This window comes from Anser cygnoides, chromosome 7, assembly GCF_040182565.1.
Source record: "Anser cygnoides isolate HZ-2024a breed goose chromosome 7, Taihu_goose_T2T_genome, whole genome shotgun sequence".
In the NCBI taxonomy this organism is placed as follows: domain Eukaryota; kingdom Metazoa; phylum Chordata; class Aves; order Anseriformes; family Anatidae; genus Anser; species Anser cygnoides.
The window spans coordinates 5,522,130-5,548,816 of record NC_089879.1 but is presented as its reverse complement, the minus strand read 5'-3'; the positions used below and the strand labels follow the sequence as shown (position 1 = coordinate 5,548,816).

Below are 26,687 nucleotides of genomic sequence, written 5' to 3'. Positions count from 1 at the left end.
TTCCTGGAGCTAAAATGGCATCAGTCAAAAACAAATGGCATCAATCATTCTGCCACTTTGTAGATTGGTATAAAATTAGTAAGATGAAAATCAGGCTAGGTTCCATAATTTTTCTAGCTCTGTCTGCAGTTCAGTAGCTTTCCTCAGCCAAGGATTTATTTATTTATGATAGTACGACAGGTGTCAAAAATCTAGCTCTTTAATGGCCACTTTTGATATCAGTGTTATGGCAAAAGTTTAGCTCTGTTTTTGTATATTTGATTCTTTGTGAGGATCTGTTCCATGCCCATACCTCCCAGAGTAATTTCAAATGCATTTCTTTCTTTCTAGTGATTCCATTGAACAAGCTAATATGAGAAAGGACTGCAGGACCATGGTCTGAGTGGACTTCATAGAGAGTATTGATCCCGTTGAATGACACATTCTGTTTTCAGTAATTCAGACAGAAAATCTGTTTCTTTTGTGAGGTCCTACACCACATATTTCTGTTTCTTTGGTTTACGGGAGATGAAAGCTAATGTACATAGGCAGGCTTCCCCTTCACCATTTAGAGCATTTCATAAAGCCTATTTTACAAGAAAAAAAGAGATGGAATTATGAATTAGGGCTTATATTTTCATACCAGATACTTGCATTTATGCTAAATTATCTATTTGGAAAGCAACAAATTTTCAGATTTTTAAACCACAGATAGAAATGATCGTACCCTAGCTGTGAGCATGCAAAATCTGGGAGATGCTCATTTTGTAAAAAAATACTACAGGAGATTTTTTATGATTAGGGCTCTTCCTTTCTTACTATCGTCTTTGTCCCACTCTGTAGTATTTCTCTTTTCCTCCCTCTATTAAAGCAGAATCCTTAATATTACACCTCTTGACTCAGCTACCTATATTCAAATGTATCCTTAGTTATCCATTTAGTGAAGTTATGTATTTTTAGCGATGTTAAATCTAACTTGGAAAATGATCCCAGCCCTTGGAGATCTTCTACCATGATGGAGCAAAATGAGCCCCATCAGGGACTGTAGGTAGATCCCATTTGATTGTGAGATAACTCTAAAGGGAATTTTGATTGGAAAAAGAAAAATAAATCAGTCTTAAGTTTTTGTTGAGTGCTGGTTGTGGAAATATTTCCTTTTGTAGTCTTCAAAATGAATGGACAAGCTTCTGCTCCCTGCTCGGGCAGGCTTAGGCATCACAGGATTGCCCCTTGTCTAAATGACAGATGGCACAGACAGTGAATTGCCTAAAACCAGAAAACAAGGATATAATTTTCCCACTCAAATCTGTGAGGGGTGCTCGGGTGCAGACGGGACAGCTGTAAGGCCTGGTGGCAGTCAGGCAAGCACCAGCCTGCTTGGCAATTACAGGCACACTCCCCTGCACCGTGCGGCCCCTTCTCCAGCCCCCGGCATGAAACGGAGCCAGGGCTCCCCTGGGCTGCACGAGACCCTTACCACGACTCCAGCAGTGTGGCTAGGAGAGAGCCTGGAGAGCCTGTGCCCACCACAGCTGCCCTTACCACGGGATGCACCCATGGGAGCCCGCAGCCCCGGGTCTGCTGCTGCCTCTGCACAGCCCCACCGTCCACCACCCTCCCGCAGCCCCTTCCTCGCTCACACGCGAGGTACAGAGGTGTTCAAGCAGCCTCCGGGACCATGACGTGAGTCACTCATGGAGAAAGGCTGCGTCCCATCCCGGTGTGCACTCCCCCGTCAGGGCTCTCAGGCAGGAAGCAAAGCAGAGCAGCAAACCCCTGGGCTGCCCACCAGGAGCGGATGATCGGGATATTCACTCCGCAGGCTGAGCGGGAGATAAAAGGCAAGCGACGCCAGTGCTCACACAGCTTCGGGAAAGGCATTTCTATTCTGGGCCAGGGGAGACTTTTGAGAAGCCTCAGAGGGGTTCAGGCACAAAATTGCCATTGGCAGTCAACAGAACGAGCCCTCAGAGGGCACATATGAAATGCCATCTATGACTGTGCTATCAGTTGCACTGGGACATAGCAGGAAACGCCTGCTGTGCTCCGGCTGTTCGAGTACCCAGCTCTGCAGTGAGGCCAGTATTCACAGTGCTGCTGAAGGAACTGGTGGCAGTTGGCTCCCAATCCCCAGTGAAGGAAAACAGTATGAGAATGCCCGAATATGTCATCTCTTCAGACCAGGCACTGTATAATTAAGCACATCTATTACATTGGCCACTAAATATTGGGTTATGAACTCCTGCGTCTCTCTGAAGAGTAGATACAGATCTGTTTCCTGGGCCTGTGGAAAGAAATAGAGAAACTTGTATTTTGACCATATAAATGTCAATGCTTGGATTTAGATTTAGTCTTCACATTTAAAAAATGGAAGTTAGGTAAAGATGTTTCTCTTGCTTTGCTCTGAATATGATTTTTGAAAGCCCGAAGAAGTCAGAATTTAGGCACAAGCTCAGCAAAACATAAAACCTCAAAACATGCAAATAAATCAATCGTCTATGTTATATATATATCAGTAAACATGATCCCAAAATAATCTCGGGTGTAGTTTTCAGACTTTCATATTACATAAACTGAATGCCCTGCAGTGCAATTGGACTGACTTGAATTGCAAAGTAAAATAAATACACCCAGGGATGTGTTTCTTGTTGCTGTTATTTTACTTTTCCTTCTACCTTTAAAAAGTTGCATTATAACTCATAACACTTGATAAGTAAAAATTAGAAGTGTCATTTTAAACAGTGAAGTAATTCAATTTTTGTGCTGTAGATTTTTAACATATGTCCACAGGAATGCTCTTGCCTGTCCTAATTACTTTCCCCCTCTCAAATATTTAAGCAAGGATGGGACATGCCTGAGAGATGCATGTGAGAGCTTTTTTTTTTTTTTTTGAAAGAATTTAACCTCTGACTTTTACAAGCAGAGACTCGATTTCTAGATATGAGCTCTTTGCCTGCTTTTCAGTAAATTTTATTTTACAATCATTTGTTGAAACTGTATCCAAGTCTTTATTGTGCATGACACTTGGAGTTCTTTTTTATTGACTTATGCTGCTTCTTGCCAAAGTCAAAATGTTGGAAGCAAGGCCACTGGCATGTGGAAAAAAAAAAAAATGTATAAAGAATAAAATTACTTTGGGTGGAAACAGAAGAAATGACACAAAATAAACATTTCTCTTTTTATGGTCATGTTTACATCACAGACTGTAAGAAAAATAACAGAACTAAACTAAGCTTGTTGTTGTGGGAAGATGCAGGTATTTTCATGCATCTAATACTTTCATAGGAGTCTCATGACTGGGCAGAAGGGCAGTATACTCCTGGATGGGTGCAATGGGAAGAGAGCTTTATCTCAGCACTGCTTATTGCTCAGACCTCTTCTTGCCCTTAAATTCCTCACAGCTTGTTTCCTTTCCTATCATAATCTTCCACCTTGGCTTCCCCTTTTTATTTTCCCCCTTCCTTCTTTTTCTGAATTTGCATTGGTTATTTGATGATACGGATTATTTGAGGATATGAATTATTTTAGGATTATTTTCCTGTACCAATACTTTTTAAAGGCTACTTCAATTTACATATATGAAAATAGAGTAAGTTCATACTATAAAGCAACTTTGCAGGAGATTTGCTTTCAACAGATATTCTCAAATTCAAACACTAATTCCCAGATAAAAGCTTCCTTATATTTAAATCTTCCCTGAACTTTCTACTTTTCCCATGTATAGGAGACTCAGGCCTTAAAAGGGAGGAAGGAAGGAGGCCAGCTGAGATGAGGGAGATCTAATGACTTCCCAGCAATGCCAACAGCCCCAGCCAGTGTTTGCTGATTCTTTCCTAGCATGGCCTGAGGTTTGCAAATGCACCAAGCCACAAACCCACAGGTGATTTTGCAAAGGCTAGAGCCCAAGATTTTATATTTACAGTCACAGAAGCAAATACTTTACACATTTCTACTATGCCTTTATACGGTTCAGGAAAGAAAAAGAAAATAAAAAGAAATAAAACATACTGCTTTCAAGGCAAAAATCAGTAAAATCCATCATCTCACCTGTGTTCATATTGAAATCAAATCAGAGTATGAGTTTCACATTGTTTTGAAGCAAAATCAAAAGAACCTTTAGTACCGCCCTTAAGAGGCATAAATCCAGCAGAAGTCCTGGTGTTACAGTGTGTGACCAGTTATGTTTGTGCACTAGCAATGCCTCAGCTAGCTGGCTGAATGCTCACATAGGGAGCTTAGCCCATCTCACACTGCCCTGCTACGTGCTGCCTAAGAGTCATGCAGGTAGGAAGGCTGGCTTAGTTCTCAGAGCTCTGTAGGATAACAAATCTGTGTAAATCTGTCTTCATGGTTTTCATCACCTGAGAATGTACTCAGTCTGGCAAATGTGAAGACAAACTCCATAAACAGAAATACACATTTTTTTTTTTAGTTTTCAAATTATTACCATCTGTGTCTTGGGAGTGTTTCATATCTATAGAAATACCTGGACATTCTTGCACATAAATGTAGCTGGAACGTTTTTCAAGGTGAAGCTGCGTGCTTCTATGGTTGAGATGTCTTTGGTATGCAAGTTAGTAAAGGATTTTCCCCAAGTACCTCTGCGCTACACTATCCAGGGTAGCCACATCCTGCCAGAAAGGATTTTAAGGAGGCAAAATACAGATCATTTTTGACACTAACCGCCCCTCTCCTGGAAGAGCCTTACCCTCTGCCCAGAATAATATTTTCTTTGGGCCAGCAACTCAGAAGCCTCTGTTCCCCCTCCCCTTGAACTCAGCTCTTGGGGGGAGCAGGGAAGGTAGAAACAGTTGCTGTGAAGCTTAATAGCATCTTGATGGCTTGTATAAATTTAGGATGATGCCATGCCCCTCCAGTGTGTGCGAAGAAAGGTGCTGCTCCACCTGCAAACAGTGCTGCCCAGCAAGGCAGGGCCCACTCACCCAAGCCCAGGGACAGCAGGCCCAGCAACGTGAACGTGGAGCTAAGGAAACGTCTGTGGCACAGCGATGGCCACAGGACTTTAAGAACAGGGTCAGAAGCAAACACAGCTACATCTGATAGGAGAATAAAGCACATCATGCTGAAGTAATGAGACTGATAGGTTAACAGCTTTGGGAGCGAAATACTTGTGATCAGCAGCTAAAAACATAATTGCATTTCCTGAATTAAAAATAAGACTTTTGGGAGGAGTCATACTCGTTAGCTGAGTTATGCTGGCTACTTCAGCTGCATAGTTGGTATTCCAAGGAGCTGCCTGTTGCTTCCTGAGACTCAGACCCAGGCACCTGGACGTGTTGCTGAAGTCCAGCTGCTCGGCCAGCGTGGAGCCGCGCACTGCAGGCCCCGATCTCGCTGCAGGACTTCTCGTGGCAGCTGCTGCTGCTCCGAGGCGAGCTGACCATCCCTGCGGGTCAGGGGTGACGATGCCACCATTATATCTGAGACACACACAGGAAAGAAATTCTGCCCAGCTGCATGCAAATGTTTCCTTGTCCTCTCATGGCAACTGAGGTAAGAATGAATGCCATGCCTTTTACCAGGGAATATTAACATATTTCCTTTCAGCTTTCGGTGCTGCATATGGAAAGAAAAACAATAAGGCAGTGAGATAGGACAAAAACCCAAAGAGAAAAGAAAAAATCCAGTGGGACGATATCTAATTGGACTTCTGCCTAATAGGAGTCTTTTCAATGTTCCAGTATGGGCCTTCATGTTTCAATTTTGTGGTACTGACTTCTACTATGCCAAAGTGATCGTAAGTGTTTATTCAGGAGTATGTCCTTGACTAGAGAGGTCTTAAAGGTAACACAAAGGTTTATTTGATAATAAATAATATTGCAAGGTCTAAACCTGAGCAGCCTGAACACAAAGGGTTTAGAGACAACAGAAATCACAACCACTCCATCACTCAATCTGAACTAGTATAACTAAAAATAACACCTCGCAGAGAACTCCTCTGGTTTGCTTTTTCTTTTCAAAATGAAAACATTCGGCTTAAAAGAAGCTTGTTTTGACTGAGCAATACAAAGGCAAAACATGAAAACAAAGTAGTCTGTATTTGGCACCCCTGTTTCTAGCCCAAACTAGTGTAAATATTGCTGGAGCTTCTGTGTTCATTCTTCCTGGGTTAGCAAGGCTGGCCTCACAGAGGTCTGCCTTCCCGATCACCGAGTGAGCTCCCACAGCGGTGGTGGCTGCTGGAAAAACACACTGGATGTACTGTACACAGGCACTCAGCCAACAGTACCTGGAAAATGAAAATAATATTTTAAAAGGGAAGTACACGCAGTCTATGTGCAGAATAATTACCCACTGTATGTAGGAGAGAGTGGAGGAAAATAGAGACTGATGTTTTCGCACATGAATTTGCAATGTACTGAAGAATAATATTCACTACCACAACCACCAGCCTCATCCATTCAGACGCTTTTAGAGTAAAAGCCATCTTTTGGTGAGTCATGAAGTTCCTGGGGTATCTGATGCTATTTTTGCCTGCTGGCGGCGTGCCAGCCTCCCGTCAGGTTCAGATTCAATTAGGACACATCCAACACTGTGTGGCTCGTACTAATCTTCCCCACAGCAGGAGGAGGACCCAGATGAAGGCCCCAAGGGGAGCTGCAATGAGTAGATGTCCAAATTAAACTGAGTGTGGAGTTATGGGGATATTGGGCCATTTGCCCTTCAGAACATAAACGCTATATGCCCTTGCTTCCTGAGCATTTACTCTCTCACTCTCCAAAAGCTTGAGGCAAGGAAAAAGGGGCAGATAAAATGAGGTCTGATGCCTTTTGCATAACCGTAATGGTCCTGAGTGAAAGCCTCTGAAAGACAGTGAGACGAGGTAGCTCAGTGGAATTTAGCGCAGGTTCCATATGTCTGAACATTGTTTATGGTGCTGGAGCATGCTGTTCTGCCGGATCACCAGGGAGATATATGGCTTTCCTTTGCAAACGACTTTTGTTTTATGGGCAGCGGTTAAACAGCGCCAGGTTGCTAGAAGCATGTCTATATAAACCTCACATCCCTCACCAGGGTCTTTCCTGTGAGCATGCACAATGCCCCCAGTGTTGATAAGCACCATGGAAAAAAAAGAACGATTTGCACCTTACTCATTGGTGCAACCATTTTTACCCAAATTATTACTCCTCTTCCTTCCTTGCTTCCTTCCTTGCTTCCTTCCTTCCTTCCCTGCTCGCATTTCCTTTCTTTCCTTTCTTTCCTTCCCTCCCTGACTCCCACCTTCCTCCATTCTTTTCTTCTTTCCCTCCCTCCCTGTCTCTTTTTCTTTCCTTCGTATAGATCAGTTTGGATTCGCTGAGATTTGAAGTGATGGAGACTGGTTAATGCCATCTTGCTACAGAGCTGTAATATCATTATTTAAGCAAAGAGAAGAGCTTGACCCTGCAAGGTCCATACTGCCATAAGACAAGACATTAAAATTAATAGGATTAAGGAAGATCTGTGTCCTTCAAGACCGCAATTCATGCCCTTACAACTATAGCATTTGGATTTTGATGGAAAAAGAAAGACTGAATGCATAATGACTTATGCAAAGGTTCTTTTGTTCAAGTCAGTGATTTCTCATAGCCCAAGGAAGAATGAAGACTACCTTATAATGAGAAATCATTTATTACGTAAGACAGAGGGAAGAAGGAAATAAGCCGTCTTTAAATAAAAGAAACATGGAAATTAAAATATATATATATATATTTTTTTTTAGAAATAAGTATGTGATTCCTTGGAAGAAAAATAAACTGCATAGCTTTAATGTTATGCGGAAGATCATAATTTTTATAAATAGTGTTAATTGCATTATTTTACATTTTTAAATGGACCAATTCACCCCCATCTCAAGTAAATGGCCGGAATCCTGTGGTGTTAATTCCTGTAACATAACTGAAGTGGGAGGGTGCAGACTTACAGAGATGTGGTTGTGTGGTGGTTTTTTGTTTGTTTGTTTTTTGTTTTGTTTTTTTTTTTTGAGGGGGGTGGTTTTTTGTTTGTTTTTTTTGTTGTTGCTAAAGAAGTGATAAAAAGCAAACTGAACATGCAATAAATAAATGAAAGTGAAGAAAGTTCTTTTGTTCTTTTGACTAATCTTTACATTAAATCTTTTTTTTTTTTTTTCAAGAAGCGGATGTAGCATCAGTTACAGCTCTATCTGAATATTCTCACATTTTTGTAGCAGAGCCAAAGAATATACAGTTTATAGAAATCTTGAGAACTGCTTCAGGTGAGATGACAGATACAGCAACAACTTCCTACCCTGAGTTCCCCCTCTGCTTGACAGCCAAAACCAAGCAGTGCAACATGTGATACGAAACAATACAAAACCAAGCAACAGATGTTGTATTCACAGCTGCAGTTTGGATTCAAGAAGATGGTATGGCAAGAAATGCTAGCCAGTCCATGCTAAAATTCCCACTGCATCAAATGGAAACACAATTTCGTCCCCTACATCAAGCACAATCTAAGCTTTCATACCATTGTAACTATCGAAAGGAACAGGAGGAAAAGGCATAGGTCAAAGGAATGATATCTCACCTTTTTTAACCCACGAAAATTTTTCTGGACTTTTTTAACTGATAATAAATATTTTTTGTTACAAGCTATAAGAAAACTAACAATTTAAATACATTTCACCACTACTCTAAGTAGCAAGCAGACATTCTATGATTTTTCTACCAAATATTTCATAAGAGGCTGTATCTATTGACCAGCTGACCAGAAAAGATAAGTCAGGCTTTAGTTTTGGGCTGTCCCTCTTTTAAACACAAAGCCAGCTTAAAGCGTTTCAGATGGAATATATTTTATCTGGGTCAGTTCATTGATCTGATGTGCCACTAAGGCTCACAAACAGTTAAACTCACAGAGGGAAAAGCCAAGCAGTGCATGACCGAATAGCTGTAAGTGGAAATGTCTTAATCTAGCTCTCCTGGTGAAGAAAAGAGATAAACAACAGCATGCATTGTCCAAGGCTTCTTGTGAACCAGAAGGGTCCCACACACAACCTTGTGATCACCCACGAGAGCACTTGTGCTCGTGTACACCTGCTCTCTGGGGAGATACTTCGCAACAAGTGCCTGCAACTTCACATCATGTGAAGGAATTTGACATTTTTACAGCAGAAGACTCTACTGCAACCAGGATTTTGATACAGGAGATGAACAGATAATTCTTTGTGAAACAGTTGGTTCTGTCTTTGCCACTGCCTTGCACAGGCAGCTAGGGCAAGCCCTAGGCCAGCGTACACAGCACACATAATGTTTACAGCAAGTAGGAAGAGCAGAGTAAGACATCAAGATTTTGCTTTAGAGAAAGAATGGCATTGTAAACAGCCGTAAGGGAATTAAAAACATTGAGTTTTAGCTTGTTCCCAGGTGTTCTTTGATGTATCCAGGAGGCATCATTTGTCTTGCTGAGTGAAGCCTCTTTTGCGTATTACTACCTTTTCCTCTAGGAAACATTTATTAGGTTTTGGTTGGGAAATAGCCATTGAGCCTTTGGGCAAGCCTGATTTGTTTAGCAGTAAGATATGGAATTTACTTATTTCCTTGTTATACTGTCCTCCTACAGGAATGTCAGTCTCATGGTGGTAAACACCAGATGACACCTTCAAATGTTTCATTTTTTTTGTCCTTGATTTCAGATCAGTTTTGTGGAAATCGGGTGTAAAAGTTGCTAAGACACACTTAAGCCAGGCTTACGGAATGGGTTAAAGAAGACACTCTAGGCCCCGAGACAACCTCCTCGGAGAACTGGGCTATAAAAGGCCTCTTGTCTCACTGTCATTCTGTGTGCCTGCTGGCTTAATTTCTCTCTGCCTGGTATAAAAGACCACCCACCATGTGGCACACGGCCACTATTTTTTGTGGAAACTATGATAATATCGATGTATTGTGGTTCTGTCACTGGCTTCGCAGCAGGAGTGGAGAACAGACTTGTTCTCATACAGCCTGATCCAAAGCCCACTGAAGATGATGGCAGTAGCTTTGTTGACTTCACCAGGCTTTGGAGAAAGCCGTTAGGAAAAATATGGGATGCTGGTGAAGAACAAGCTTACAGGACCCTTGACTTGCAGCACAGATAGGTTGAACGGTTTTGCTAAACCAAATAACAATTTTAATTTAATCTCCACTAGAAAAATAGGAAAAATTAAATGCTTGCCATATGGTGAAAATATGTTAAGCTTCAAAGAAATAGTAATAATTAAATACAACTATGCAAAGTTTTTTTAGGTTTGAATAGCATGCCAGTTTCAATATTATAAAACATACATATATAATCCTATTAAAGCTCATTTGAAAAAAGGAATGCTTTGAATAATGCAAGCTCTTAGGTCACATTTTTTCACCTGCATATTTGTTTTCATTTTAATCAACACTGCTATAATCACAAAACTTGGTACAATTTTGTGTAGCCTTCAGTGCACATCAACATTTTCAACAATTTCAATTTCTTCTACAGGTAACATCCACATGAAACAACCTTTGAAGATAAAGAAATAAAAACTGACAAATAAATATGTGTACTTAGAAACAGCATATCAGTAAACTCTATAATCATAAGGAATATTAAACCCAAAGCTTTTGGCTGCCCTCACTTTCTGCTCCTTTGCCTGGAGATGGAGGACTCATGCATTGTCACTGTGGCACAAGCACCAGAGACAGGCGTGCAGCCTGGCAAGCAGAAACACCCAAATACACAAAGGTCTCAAATGCAGGAGAGGCCCCAGGGCTGTGAGCAGATGCTGTGCAAGGTGCATTTCTGGCTTGCAAGCTCGGGCTGTTCAGGCTGAAAGGTTGTGTCCAATTCTTTCACCATAACTTTGGGTCAAATAATGCCAGGTCAGGACGTGCCTGCTTTACTTGCCTGTCTTCTCCACATCTACAGTGTGGAGAACAGCGATTAATGAAATCAAGGCAATAAACAGAGAAAACCTGAGCCTCTCACTCCTCTTTCAGTGTGATTTGCCCAACAAAGAACACTGATAATCCGGATCAGGGAGCTTTGTGAATTCTTCTGGCATGAATACTGCAAATGGCATGCTAAAATGCGGTCATATACACTAAATACCCATATCCCCACACATACAATCCCCTGCCTAAAATCTCTCTGTATTAAAAACTCATCAGGCACATAAATGCTCTTGGAATAGCTAACCCAAATAGCAAGGAAATGGCTACATAAATTTCCCCACGGTTGTTCTTTCCCAGACACAAAGAGCTATTTCACATTCCTAGACCTTTCAGTACCTGCTCTCACAAGAGCCAGGATCATTCCAGATCCTGTGGGAGATGGAGGGGCAAGTCTGATGGGAGAGAGAAACTGTGGTACTGTGCTATGCTTTGAACTTTTTCTTAAGAGGTCCCTTTGAGCGCAGGGCCTTTTTAGACTTGCATTCACATTTTTTAGCAGTAAAAATCACAGGTGATGCTTATCACTTATCCTTTCTCCTTGATTATTCATGTTATTTATCTCCATGGGGTGATGCAGAAAGACCTCAAACTTGACACCATTGCCCTGGTATATCTGGCCAAGACAAGAAAATGTCAGTTCTCTTCCAAATAGTTTACAAACTACTTTCTCATTTGCATTGAAAGACTCACCTTTCCTTTACATTATCTGCAGAAATGTCAAGTATAGCAATTTTCCAAACTGTTAGGTAGGCTACTGCCTGTCAAATTTCAAAGCCTTTCCCTTTTTGAACCTTTAACACATAATAAATACTACTACTAATTATAAATAGTCTTCAAGATAAAGCTGTATTTATTTATTTCTAATACGTCTGTCAGTAATTCTGTAATTCAGGCCACATTTTTGCCACTGCTTTTCCTCAGGTTTGGATCTGTGTTGATTTAAGTCGAGACACTTACACAGAAGCACATCCTCTCTGCTGAGGCCAGTGGACTTCTGCCAGTTTGTCCTAGCTGGGGAAAACCTGCCCTTTGCTCTTGTACCCACAGTTTCTTCTAGAGAAGTCTCTTTGCACACACGTGGTGCTCTTTGAATTAAACTGACTGCAGAAGTGCAAAGTGCTATCATTTTTTACCGCTGTTAAATAACAGCACTGACAGTTAAGAAAATCCTTTAGGAAAGAGCATCTGTGCATCTCTCCCTCAGCATGCAGCAAACAAAGAGCTGCACTGTTTTTTCCCAGCAGAACAAAAAGTCAAGTTCCTAAAAGCTCAGTCAAAATTTTGGCTTTACAAAAGGAATTTGCAGACGTGTCTCTCAAACATTAATTTGGGTGGTCTACCTACCACAGGACTCGTGGTGCTATCTGGTCTGTTGTTTATAGAAGTACATTCAAAAAGCTTGTATACGTGCTGTTGTTTTGGGGATGATTTTTTTTTGTTTTATTTTTTGATGTAAAAAATAAACCATAACTGAATATTTATTTCCTTGTAAAAACAGATTGATGCATTATAATAAAATAATTATTTCAAAGTACTCAAGATGCTTCTTCCAGTAAAGAAAACAATAACTGACTTTATTGTTATTTTTAAATATGGGGTCAATATATTCTCTTTGACAATAATAGACACATTTACAAGGCTAAATGTTCCAAGTTTAGTAGGAGAAATAATACAAAATAATGTGGAAGATAGCAAAACCCCATAAGACAGTAAGAACCAGACATGCTCCTGTGCAAGCTGCTTCAAGTGTCCTTGCTTGAGCGGGGGGTTTCATGTCATTTTAAGTAGACAGGGAAAAGTCTGAATAACCACAGGTGATAGAAGGATCTGAAGGTTAAACCTATTCAGGAACGCTAGGATAAGCTAATATATTAGGTGGGTGTTGCAACCAGACTCCTATGCTTTTCATACCATTAGGTTTCCCTACAGACAGAACCCTTCCTAGTGTAAACTCTCCACAGGGAGTGTGCAGGGTCACATGAAGTATGTTTTCCAGAGGGGTGAAAAAAACCTACCCTTTCTTATACTGTCCTTTGTGATTAATAACACTAATCAGTATTCACTTGGGAATAGTTAATCTTCATAGCCATAGTTGGAAAATCCTTGAAAAAAAATGTCACCATTCTCCTGGCTGGAGAAATGTACGTGGACGGGTCAGTCAGTAACCAGTTTTCCTGAAACAGTTAAAGATGCTGTAACAAGCAGTAGTAAAACCTTATGACACCCTATTAATTAACTCCTTCTGTGGATGGTCAGATGAGGTCAAGTGAATTTTGTAAGGTCATGCAACAAGTGAGGAGAAAAACTAGCATTTCAGCTAAACAACTCACCCTGATATACACTATCAAAGCAGAAAATTAGTGGAATCCCTTTTCAGGGAAGCTCATGAGTCTCTGCTCCAGTTCCTATTTTGCTTCACTAGCTGTTTAGAACAAGAAAAGAACACCATGAGCTTCTAGATTCACATAAAATATGCAATCTGCTGTCCTAAATATATGAAATGATCTCTCTGCATTACTAGAATAGAGGGGAAAAAACAGTCAAAATTAATATTAGCAGCCAGAAATGGTCTGAGATTAGTGGTAAAGACTAAATAAATCCAAGAAGAAGGAAATGTGTTGACATTCTGGATTACTACTGTCACTTCCCACAGACTCCGCTGTTGGTGGGAAACTCCTGTATTTGCTTATAAAAGCATTCTACAGTAATCTAAATAATACAGACAGTAAACACTGAAATCCATTGTTTCCATGAGCACCAAAATATCTAAGAAAAGGCCCCAAATAGAGTGGGTTGGGTTTTTTTGTTTTGTTTTGTTTTCCCCCTTTTACAAAGACAGTGAATTATACAGCTTCACTTCGGGAGAAAAAATATTCATTTGAAAAATTATTCTTAACTGAATGGTTAATTTCAAAGCTGGTCTGTAAACAGAGCCCTGATTACACCCCAAGTTTTACGTGTAACTAGGAAGATACTCTCCGTAGCTGGATCTCCAACAAAAGAAGACCTGTACCCTTATGCAGCTGTGCTGTGTTGAGGTAACAAGAATCTGTAGACAGCTACAGATTGTATCTTGTTTTATAATGGAAAACAGACATAGAAATAAACTAGAAGTGGAGATGGCTAACTTCAGCTAGGAATTTGGAGGCTGAATCAAGACTGAATCTCTCTCCTTATGAAGGAGGAGGACAAAAGTATATAATCATGCTCAAGAGCAGCTTTCATTAATGGTAAGGCGTACTGGAAATCTTTTCTACTAAAATATAACCTAGGTCTACGTTAAAAAAAAAAAAAGGCTTAAGTAGTCAGCTTTACATGGTTCAAAAATGAAATCTGGGGATCAGAATAGAAAGGTCTATGAAAATGTCAGCTCGTTAATTAATAGCTATCAAAAAAAAGTTAATGTTAGGATGTTAGGAAAGGAATAGAGAGAAAGGAAGAAAAAAAGAAGCATTCTTATGTCAATATATCAATTTGTGGCGTGTGTGAATCTCGTATGCTATCTGCAGTTTTAATGTCTCCTTGTCTCAGAAAAGACATAAAAGAACAGAAAAGGTCCTTAGAAAGATAGCAGGGATGATCAAAGTAAAGCTGGTTTCTGCACAGACAGATCAGGACAGTTCAATCTGGAAAGAAGACAGCTGAACGGCAGTATGAGAAAGTACATCTGCAGTATGCTGAATACTAAACTGTTGTTCTCTGATTATGAAATTAAGCAAGCACATAGCAAGCCAAAGGGAAATGCTTCTCCATGGAGTGTGCAGGTCTGCTGTGGAAGCCCTTGCACCAGGATGTCAAAAGTCTTCATGCATTAAAAAAGGGGCTGCTTAAATTCACATAAGAAAAATCAGAGGTGAGCTTAGGAAGCCCATAGGAACTACCCCTGATTTCTGGGAAGTCCCTAGGTGTCAAATGGTTGGACATTAGGAAAGTACTTCTAAGAATTACTATCACAGTCTTGCTCTGCTCATTAAGTCTTTTCCTTCAGCCATAGTCAGAGACAAGGTATTGGGTTAAATGGCCCTCTAACCTGGTACAGCTGTTCCTGTGCTACGCTACATTCCCTTTAGTCCTGTAACAACCACCTCAATTGCCTGCAGAAAGAAGTAACATTAAAATAATTTGACATAGCATATATATTTTTAACTGAAGTTTAGCAGCTATAAATATGGGTACACAAACTGGTAGTCGGGGATCTACTGTCAGGTATTCTTCACACAGCAATGCTCATAGAATAATCTGCAAAAACATGCTGTGAGAAAAGGGCTGTAATATCCAGACACAGGAATAGAGTTCGGAAAAGGAGCCACATAGATCATCACTTTCAGTTCCCTAATATTCTAAGGACTATGTCATATAATCCCTTTATAAACTGCTCAGCTTCATTATGGTTAAATTTATTAGCCTCCATTTTTCCTGGAAGGCTGTTCCAGAACTTCACTGCTCTCCTGATTAGAAACCTTTTAATTTCCAAGCGAAATTTAATATGACAAGTTTATACCATTCTGGAGAAGTGTTACAGTTTCGCTCCACACATACATCATAGAGCAAATACCAACAAGGGAAAAGAGCAATTCAACTTAAAAACAATCATAGCACCAAGGCATTCCTGGCCAAGCAGTTTCCTCCAATTTTAGATGCAGATCCCACTGCAACCTTTAATTCTTTGGTAATAAGCTACTACTGAGGGAACTCAGTCTGTTCTGATCAGCTCTGTTTTACATCTACAAATGCATATTAACCTCTTTCCAACTAATGAATCACTGGGCCTGTCATAACTCTAACGAGCAGATTTCTTTCTGAGGGTGTTGATAATCTGAAAGCGCTCGCTTGTTTTTCCTGCCTTGAATTACACTGTAAGTGTAAGCACATCTCTGGAGAGTTTATCTATACAGACTGAACCGGAGACCTTTGGATCTGAAAAGCATGAGCATTTCCATTTGGAGCTTAAAGAGCAGCTGTGTTAGCTCAAAGGGAAAGCCCACTCACACGCTTCTGTGTATGTGACCCGTTGGAGAGGTTTAGCTGGCACATTTGTTGGGCAGGGCTGCCCAAGACTTTGCAACAGTGCTGAGAAAGCTGAAAACCAGGGTGGAGGGGTGGGCATGGCTCCTGCTGCCTAGCGAGGAAGAAGAGGCAGAGCTGGAAGAAGAGATGGGGATTTGGGTCTGCTGCTCCTCCTGGTGATGGGGATTGGGCAGGACAGGAGCGTCAGCTGGTGTTTCCATGAGGGTCTCATCTCTGATGCTACTCGATCATGGCTGCTTGGCCACAGTCGTGCACCTCCTATTTTGTGTGGGATTGAAGTTGGCCACATGCTGTGGGATGAGGACTGTGCCTTCCTTGTACAGCACCCAGCACAGTAAGGTGGTGGTCTTGACGGGAACCATTGGCGACTACAAAAATGTAAATGTTAAATGCTGCTTGCAGCCCATTATCTTGGATTTAAAAAACATGTTGTTGTTGTAGGCATGATTGATACTCCTTCAAGCATAGTAAGGAGAGATGGGTAGCTCTGTGCTCCCCCATACAGACAGCAGTGCAGAACAGGCTATTGTCAGCCAGTTTCCAGAAATAACTAGGAGTAAATGACTTTTAATTATAGCTCCTAAAATTTACAGACATTTACCAGGCTGTTTCTTGTGTGTTATTTCAGTTAAAACCCTAGACTATACAGCATTTTCAGAGCCATGGAAAGAAAAAAAATGTTACAGTTCTTTTACCATGAGGTTTAACAATATATTGCCTTTAATTCAGTTGTTAATAATGATTAAAGGCTGCCAGTTTGGGAGGTACATTTCAGTATCACTGGCACACAATTACTAGGCAGGCAAACAGCAACCTACAGGAACTAAGAAAATATAGTTGTTATCTGAGTTGTATCTCAGAGCAATCGATTTTGTTTTCCACTTGCTTTCAAACCTCATTTTCTATCAGTTGTACTTCATTTGTGTCCCACAGCTCTAACAGCCCTCCAAGCCTACGCTTTGTTCTCTTGTCTTGCAGATGGTGTCTGGATTTAGTCCTACAGCTATTCAACCACGTTATGAGATACTCCCTTAAAGACAGGACTTTTGAATGGCAATACGCTGAAATAACACCACTTAAGCCATTCCTCTCTAGGTTACCTGTACATGGAAAATGTGACCATGAAGAAAGAGGGCGATCAGGGCTGATGACATTGCCCTTTTGCACAGGTGGTCTTCCCATCTATCGGTGCCTAAAAGCAGCACATCACTTTGCAGCCTCACCCAACAGAGGAGGCTATATGCCTCCTTGTTTCCTATTTGGATATAAAAATAAATGGTAGGTACAGTAATGGTAGTTGCAAGAGAGTTTCCACCTCCTTCTAGAGAGAGATTTCCTAGGCTCAGACTCCAACCCTGAGAGAAGTAAATTATAGCAGTGTCTTTCATTAGCTAAATTAAGGGAGTAGGAATAGGCAAGTGCTACCAATTATATTTCAACACAAAGCAGTACCCACTTAGGCATAAGCTAAAGGCCACAACTCCATTGTTAACAGGGGTGTTCTCACGGAAAAGCTTTGAACACACTGGGAACATTAAAGAGAAGATGTCTCGCATGTGCAATTACTCAACACATCTTTAAAACTGCAAACACTTGTTCACATGTGGTGAAAATTAGAGCTTTGAGCACTTGGGAAAAAAAATCCCACCTGGCAGGCACTCTCTTTTTCACTTTAGAGTTTTATAGGAGCTCTCAGAGCTTGTTGGTCCAGTGAGAGCTGAACCAAAGTCATTGGAGGAAACTGTGAGAGAAGCAAAAGAAAATGCAGAGATATGTGCTATTTTTGTTCTAACCTCAACAAGTTTTTGACTCTCCCAGTCTGGCTCCCTCTCATAAAAAACTAATAATAATAATAATAAACTATGCATCTCTAGATCTAAATATAAATATCGACAGCTCCTTGGCTTCTTTCTCTACTGGCCTAAAATGGCAAGGAATTTGCAAGTTTTTCTACACTGTCCTACAGGTGGGCTTGCTCAACAGCATTCAGCAGGTTTGAACTGCTCTAGGAAAATTGGGGCAGGATCCAGTAATTCTCTCAGAATTCATTTATTCCGTGTAACTTAAGGAATAAGCATTGGTTGTGAACTCCAATAGCTGCAAAGAGCTAATGTGCACCTTGGACACCTTGATGGATACTGAGCACCGATAGCTCACGTTCAGAATATTATTTCAGCAGCAGAAAAGAATTAATAATTAACCAAAGGGCTTAGACAAGGCCACAGTGTTATAGTAGATCCTCCAAGTCATCTTGGTCAATAAACCAAGAATAAGAATCATCCAGCCATCTGCTAGGACACTATGCCATGTCTAACAGCTATCAGTGTAACTTTTCTGAATATCATCACAGCATTCCTCACTTTATGTCTCCTGCTACTATCTGAAAGAATATTTATATTATTATTTGGTATCACGTGTTACTATTCAATGTTCCTGTATTCCTAATACTTTCTTGTCTCACTCTGTCATAAGATCTGAGAGTAACATGAGGACGCCAAACACCATGGAAAAAGGAAGGGACATTCCACTGTTCCACTAGCCCTTTCCCCAGGTGAGTTCTAGAAACCTGGGTTGTATATTTTCAGTGTCCTAGTAGATACCTAAAAGAATACACCCAGAACAAGAAACCATCTCTATTCCATCGGAGATTTTCAGTTTTATTTCACTGACTATTTGACTGGGAAAAAATTTTGGAACTAGAGACAGAGTTATTTAAATAGTCATGAGCATGGAGACTTCAGTCTTCCTGGACCAAAATAAAAGCCCTATGTGATGATATCATACATTTGATCCCTTTTTCTCAGTGTCATTCAATACGCATTGTCTTATACAAACACTCCATTTCTAGTGTCAGCAGTCAGGTGTTTTCTGTAGAAAGGCATTATTCAGTTAGGATGACACCAAACTCTCAGTTTTGGCAGATACTTCCATGTTAGGGATGCACAGATTACAGTGTGAACTTTTTCCCCACATCTCTTCCATATAAATACTCTGACAAATTCATTAGTGCATCCAGTTCAGCTGAATTTACTACCACATTCAAAATGACACTTTAAGAAGCCTCCTAAGCTTTTTAAAAACCTTGCAAGGAAGTAAAAAGCTATATGGAGCTTAGCTGAGATGAAGACAAGCATTTTGAGCCAAAAAGCATGGAACGTGTTGACAGTTTAAAAAAAGAAGGAAGTTGGAGAACAAACGAGATTTGACTAATGCTTTTTTGGTCCATCCAGAGGCTTGTTACGATTACCCCTCAAACTTACCTTAGGGACTCATTACAGTTTAGATAGCAATATCTGTCTACTGTTGTTCTTCCTTTCTCTCTTCTAATGACAAAATGTTGATAGCCAGACATCATTCCAAACACATTTACTTGTAATATAATAAAGTTGGAAGAGCGTCTGTGGCAGATAGAGGTAATTTGATGGGTTACGTTAGCCAGGGAAACTAAAAGTGCAGCTCCTGTTTAATATTTCCAGTCTGGAGTGGTATGGGTAATAACTGCGGTGATAGGAGAGCTCTAACAGCTACCATGAAACTACATGACTTCTACATTGTGACTAATGAGGTGGGAAAAAAAGTTAAATTCTGTACTTTTACATCTCCACAGGCTTCTATCATTTAATACATGATCTAGCACACTTACCTCTGTAAGAGGCAGATACGGAGGCAACACTATACAAAGGCTTGTCTCAAATTAAAAGGACATTTGTACCAGTAAAACAATGCTAGCCCACATTCTTGGGAAACAGCAAGTACGAACCAAAAGCTTTCTTATTTGAGACGTCGGTCTAAGCACCGACTCTTTACCATGGAAATTTCAAAAGTGATGACATACAGAAGGAGTCGTGTTACTTCCCCTGAGACTTGTTTGTAATGCCAATTTGCCAAATGATGTGGCAATTACGTTGAGTTCAGTCACACACAAAATGTGTTCTTGAATATGGGTATATTGCTAACATCTGTTGTTAGTATTAAGAAAAATTTGCATTGCTGAAAACTAAATCCCAGTTAAAAGCGAACACTTACCGTCTTTAAAAATTAAATAAGAAAATCATTGCAGTTCAGAGATTCTGCAAACAGACAGGGGCCCTCTGTGTTAGTTCATTCCTTAATTTTTATATGTAAATAGATCACAAGACTTGATATTATGCAATGCCAGGAGAAACTGCCTAACCAGCAACATTTTTTTTTTCCATTTGACAGTTACTCTGAAAATTATGGTTCAGAAACTAATATCAGACCACTGAAAGATTTTGGAAATATATCTCTGCAAAAGAAATTGCGCCAAAAAATTGTTCCTTTCTCTTTGTAAGAAACTTTGAAAATGTAACTTTTTAAATCAGAAAAAAAAGAAAATGTCTATATCAGCAGTGGTCACATTTCATTGCCTTCCTTTCTCTTCTGTTTCCACCCCATCTCCTACTCTGTTCCTCTACATTGTTCTTTACAAACTGTGTCGCATTCATCGAGGCTTTTGTAACAGATCAAATTAATTCCTGGTATAGCACATTACTGATATTCCCTTCAACTGTGACAACCACTCTGTTGGTTGCCCAGCCTGTCTTTTAGCTGTCCTTACTCCAAACACATCCTGAAAAAGAGGTCTGGTGGTGGCATCCCGGTGTCACTGCGGCCCCTGGGGACAGCAGCAGGGACGGAGGCTGCCCGGCAGTCCTTCCCCCTGCCCAGGACCGGAGCTGCTGCACACACCCAGCGTAGGCTAAGGAAGGCTAGGCTAGGCTTGCCACGTGGTTTTGCATATCAGGAAGACGCTGTACCTCTTGGCACACTAAGATTTCTGCTTCTGGATGCAAAATGATCCCTGGCATCCATAAAGTTAAACTAGAGGATTATCCATAATTTACTGCCAAAGAACAGAGCGCTCCGGATACTCCGTGTTGGTTGAGGACAGTTATGCCAGGAAGCAATAGCTGTTTTTCTAACACTGACAGCAATCTGCTCAGTGGGCCAGGAAGGCCAAGTCATATTTAAACTATATTCTTGTACAAGCCTATGGAATACCTTTGACAAAATATATAATCATATAAAAATGGATGTATTCTAAAGAGGTTTTTAAATTATATTTTTACAAACTTTTGAATTTCTTCTCTCCAGTATTTATTCAAACCCGCTGGAATAACTCGGTGTATGAGTTCAGAATTGCTGCCAGCATCCCACCTGAACACCGGCTCAGATCTCCGTGCTGGCGCATTTCGTTCACGCAGTTCATCCTGGGCCAGCAAAAGGATTGTCTGCCTCCCTAAACCACATCCCTGTAAAGGTACAGCTCCCGGTCTGAAATACACACCGCTGTGGGGCTGCAAGGCAACCACACAAGTTATGGTGAAAGAACGAGATGGCGTCTGGTGCAGGGAACAAGGAGAGACACACCAGTGGCAGGGGAAAAAAAAAAATTAAAAAAAAAAATTAAAAAGTGCAAATTGTGTTCCTGAAGTCAAAGAGAAATGAATCATTCTCAAACAGTAGACATCTAAAGGCTGGATGGAACAATTTCTAAATACTAGTCAGACCAAAAACAACACACCGCTGAAATAATGAGGATATATAAGAAACCAACAAAGGCCAGGAAATTCAAAGCTGAGGCTAAAGTTCCACTCTTAATTTAGGGCTGTTTTCTTTTTTAGAGAATACTGTTCAGCTTGGTTGGGGCCATACAAGGTTGTTTTCTTAAGGTTTTAGAAAACACACACAGGTTGTAACTTTTTGCTCTTTTTATTATTATTATTCTGAAAAAAAAAAAAAACACGAATTGACTATTAGTGTTTTTTCATTTTAATTTTAGCTGTTTTACTCGCATAAGTCAAAGTTTCAGTCACAGACACAATCTGCATTATGTTGGCTTGCAAAACACTCACTAAAGGCCCCCGTCCCTGGAGTTTGTAATGGAAATGACAAAAGGCAGATGACACAAGCAGAACAGGGAGAACCAGACCCAAAGCCGTAGTGGCAGGAACAGCACATCAGCAGCGCAGCTGCCTGAGCTCGGGATTTAAATGCCAGAACTGATTCTCAAGAAGGGCAGGAAGAAACACAGGTTACAGCAGCAGGCATGTAACCTTTCTTTGAAGAAGGATAAGGTCTTTCTTGCTAGTACAGATGCAGGATTTAGAAGAAACAGGCACTCCCTATAGCTCCGTATAGCACAGTGAACTCCCCAGAGGTACTTAGACTTTGACCATCTCCTGCGCCAGGAGCGGGGGGAAAAACAGTTGAACTATCCTCCGTTCCTTTTTTTGGGCTGGAATAAAGGAATTTTGTTTATGTTTACTTTACAGTCTCCAGGCTGGTTTGTATTTATGTAAGGCCAGACACGGGCTTGTTTACTCATGTTGAGCAGCACGTCAGTTTGCAAACAGCCCCAGTGAATTCAGTGGGGCTGCTGGTGAGCAGCACAAATCCCGCCAGCAGGGTCTGGCTCCAGAAGGATATCTCAGAGACCTAACCAGAAAAGGTGAGTTCTTCTCCATTCTTCCTTGCCCACAGTTATAATCACCACTTGATGTGGTCTCACCAGTTACAAACATCTCGCTGGAGCAGAAGGATGCATTTCACCCCAGCACGGTTACTACAGGCCGTGACCCGAATCCCTGAATGCCAGAGGACAACCACCTTGGCACGTAGCCCATCCTGTCCATGCCTTGACACCTTTCTCCTCCGTGGGAGGACTCCAGTCCCCTGCTTACGCCTCCCTTCCCAGTGGTAAAATCACTGGTTCACTTTGTGCTCGCCTTTTCCCTGGGTGCTTTCCTCTGCTCCTCCCCTCCCTCCCAGGCTGCCTGAGGCTGTTTGCTTTCTCCAACCACAGAGGGCAGTGTTGGGGAGCTGTCAGCCCCAAACCCAGGGGAAAGATTCAGGAAAATGAGGAAAGTTTGTCGGCTAGCTCTGTATTTTTGCAGTGGGACAACTAACACCGAGAAAGCCAAGACGAAAGCCATTAATATAGTCAGGCTAATGTACGATATAGCCATCTCGATTTTTTTTTTTTTTCCTCCAAAGGAAAAGCTGCTGAGGCATGAATTTTGTTATGAAAACAAATTTTGCATCGCTGCTCCTGACCTGACATTGGTATTGGACTGACATTCTTTGACATTTTAGAAAAGAAAGGGGAGATTTGCAATTAGGTTTCATTTTTAATTATAGAAAGGTTTCAGAATAAAAGAATATATGATGTGTCCTGAGGCTACCTGCATATTTTACTATCGAGTTACCTCTAATTTAGCTATTGAAATGCAAGAAGAGAGCTCTTGCATATAACAACATGAAATGTCTATCTTAGTCTATCATTCATTTGGCAGGACAAGGAGAACTTTTCATTCAGGTGTGTTTATGATGAGTAAACTTGACCAGATGTTAAGTCTCCTTTGTATTTTAAAGTGTTTTATGGCTCACATTAGTCAGCTGGAAAAGGGCAGATCATTTATATTCCTTTGTACGTTTTTTCAGGTTCAGGATTCCCCAGCGGAACACAGGACTATATGAAAATATATAAAAGGAAGAAATGAACTATTGCAAATGTCACAATGTATAGAACTGAATAAATCCCTCTAATTTACAGGATGAATTATGTAAATATTGAGTGTTATGTGCTACAATTCCAACAGTTTATGTGTAAGAACAAGCTTCTCCCACTCCCTTGCCCACAAGGGAGATTAGAGCAATAATTAAAAGCATATTCTATTCCTAGTAGAAACAGTCCTGATGATGCACATAGGTAAGAAAAGAGCCATTAAATTTTCACACACACACACAAACACACTAACGATGACCTATTTGAACGCTTAGCGTTCTAGATGTCCTTGTCAGAGAATATAAGAATACACATTTCTAAGGGAGTCAGCTCTTTTTCCCCTACAGAATAAACTGCTGACACCGAAACCACTGAAAAATCATTCTGGAAATTCAATACTAATAAAAAAATTCATAGGAATTTAGACACTCAGATCCTCTAAAAATGAATGGCAGCCCTGAAATCTCAGCCTTACTTCTGGGCTCAAACGCTTCGTCGCGCTGGATGCCGGCGCACCAGCAGGGTTGAAGCGATGGAGCTCAGAGCACGCCCAGGGGGAAATGCAAAGCCTTCACCTCCCCTCAGCCCTCATGTCAGGGTTTGCAGGGCCAGGAGTAGATTAAACCAGGTGAGGAGGGATATCCTCGTGCTCTGCATACGTCAGCACATGAGATGGGAGAGTTCCCTCCTGACGGTTATGCCTGCAACAAAGTGGTGTGGAGCTAAGGCTGGAGACCAAAGACTTAGGAAAGGCAAAACCAGCAATTAGTGTTATGCTGATGCCTTGCATATCACCTTCTTGAGACCTTAAAGCCACTTTGTTGTGCCCACGCTGCAAGCTGCCCAAAGCTGTGACGATGCTAGCAGAGCCCAGCGGAGGTAGCTTGCTTCACCTCTCCCCACGGCACTAGCACGGGTTCAGCACCACACTGACCACGGCTATGTGGTGTTTGGTCAGCTCAGACTGTGGGTAAAGTGAGTTCATGTCTGTCCACAATGTGCCGTGTAAGCATGTTCTCAAGTCTGCTGCTCGGTCCTAGGGACCGTCCCACTTCCAGTAAGGTTACCGTGAGGCTGTGGGACGCAGAAACCCTCGCAGCCACCCTTACTGGACATGGCTACGGCCTCAGCTCCACACAACTTCACAGACTGCTACAGTGCAAAGTAGATTTCCATCATGTGATGACCAGGAGCAAGGTACTTCTTCGTACTATTATGAAAATTATGCTAACAGTATAATTTTTTTAATATATTCCCTAGTACAATTGCTGGGAACCATGGCAGTTCAGATCCCATTGTACCCCACTGCTTGAGAAAGCCCAAATGACCGGTGTGATTACTACTGAACTACTGCTATTGGAATGTTTTCAGCACTTTAGCTGGAAAGGCGTTTTTAGCCTTTAAATAATTTAAATAATTTGCATTTCAGATACATCATCATTACAAAAAAAAAAAAAAAAAAAGGTACAAAGACTCCTGTGGAAGTTAAAGGAAAAATCAATCTTTTTCCAGCGTTAAGTATACAAACTACTGCAAAAATAGTCTTTAAAATAACCTAATTGGCAGGAGGCAAACCCTTCCTTCAGCCTATATTAGAGTCATTTGTTTTTCTTGTATCTTTTCTAACCACTGGCCTCTCAGAAATACAAATTGGGATACCTCTTCCCTCGGCTGGGACCAGGAGCACCCCCGGAAAAACATTCACAACAATATGTTGAAAAGAGCTTTATCTAAATCTTAACCACATGGGTAAATCGATAAATAAAGAGTAATGTCATATAAATAAGGCATAATGGATTATAATTAATTTACACAGATTAAATAACTATTGAAAGAAATTAAATGGAAGGAATACAAATCTGTATCTTAGGCAATAATAACAGGTGTTCCATCTATTAGGAGAAAATCTTATTTAACTTACGTAAGTTGCAGAAACTAAATTAATTGAAAGCATCTCTGGCTATCTACAATTCATCATGACTTTGTCAACATAAGATGTGCACGTTCTATTGTTCTATTGTACGAAATTGGCTAAAATTTTATCATCTTTTTCTTTGATTTGATTTGATTGAACAGGACTGATCTACCCCAAAAGTACAGAATTATCAGATTCATTTTAGCATTTTAGTTTTTTTTATCCTTTCTAAAACTATTTTATCACGAGTAAGGCAATAAAGAGCTAAACTTTTAGGAAGGAAGCCATCAGACTGCCACAAGCTCTATTCATGAGGACAAGTGACATTTGGGGATATTTTTATTCAATAAATAATTAAAGCCAGTTCTGGTACAGCAATGCAAACAGTTTAAGAATAATGATGTCCACCCTGGCAGTAGTACACATGACAATATGGTGTAAGATGAGAGAAGACTTACTTTTAACTTGAAATTTTGGTATAGTTCCCATTTTGTCAATATAATCATCTAGTCCTTTAATACTATAAATGTTGACTCTCATATTAGGACGTTATTGTTCTCCTTTTGTCTGCTGTTGAAGAAAAGCTATGCAAATTACAGTGTCTTAAAAGCTTGCTAGATCCGAGGATATTACTAGACAAAAAGGCAAAATTAGTATCTTTAGTTGCTTTCATGTAGGCCTCAAGAACTTTTGAACCTGAGGAGACCGAGAACTAAGAATTAAGACATGATGAGCCCATCTCTGAAAACACCTCATGCTCTCCAACTGCTTTTGTGTTAGTGAATAAAATGCAATTGTCTAATAACCCTATAGTTCTCTGTTTGTTTGTTTTTCTGCTTGTGTTGGTTTGTTTTGTTTTGTTTTTCCAGATTGTTCTAAAAGGTCTTTAGATGTTTCCTAACAAATAGGAATCCTTTCTAGAAGTGTCTACCAGTAGGAAGTGTCCTTTGAGGAGCTCTGAGGGGCACTGCATAAACAGATGTTTCTAAGGCATCAGAAAACTACCAGCAAAAATCAAGGAGTTAAAGAAAAACAGCGCACTTTCTCATCTGATTGAGACATCTAGAGAAGTATTTAGAAGTTATTACAATATGTCTTTCGTCAACAGCCAGACATTTGAGCATCATAATGCTGCCTGTGTCAACATTGCAGAGATTTGGGAACTGATGTCAGTCACAAGCTGACACTGTTATCTACGACGTACCTAGTGCCACTACCTTGCTGAGAAATACAGTAGAGCTCCCTACGGCATTAAATGAGAAAAATAACTCTGTATTCCAGACTGCCACCTTTAAATCCCAAACTCGGGACTTGT

At 40.6% G+C, this 26,687-nt stretch overlaps 1 long non-coding RNA gene across 2 annotated transcripts in view; it reads right to left on the bottom strand.

The window, feature by feature from the left end:
- Positions 1-1,489: 1,489 nt before the first annotated feature.
- Positions 1,490-26,687, bottom strand: part of LOC106038929 (uncharacterized) — a 126,874-nt gene continuing 101,676 nt past the window's right edge. For both annotated transcript variants that reach the window (XR_010832932.1, XR_010832931.1), the window contains exon 3: positions 1,490-2,263. This is a non-coding gene — a long non-coding RNA (uncharacterized lncRNA). The remainder of the gene's footprint in view (positions 2,264-26,687) is intronic.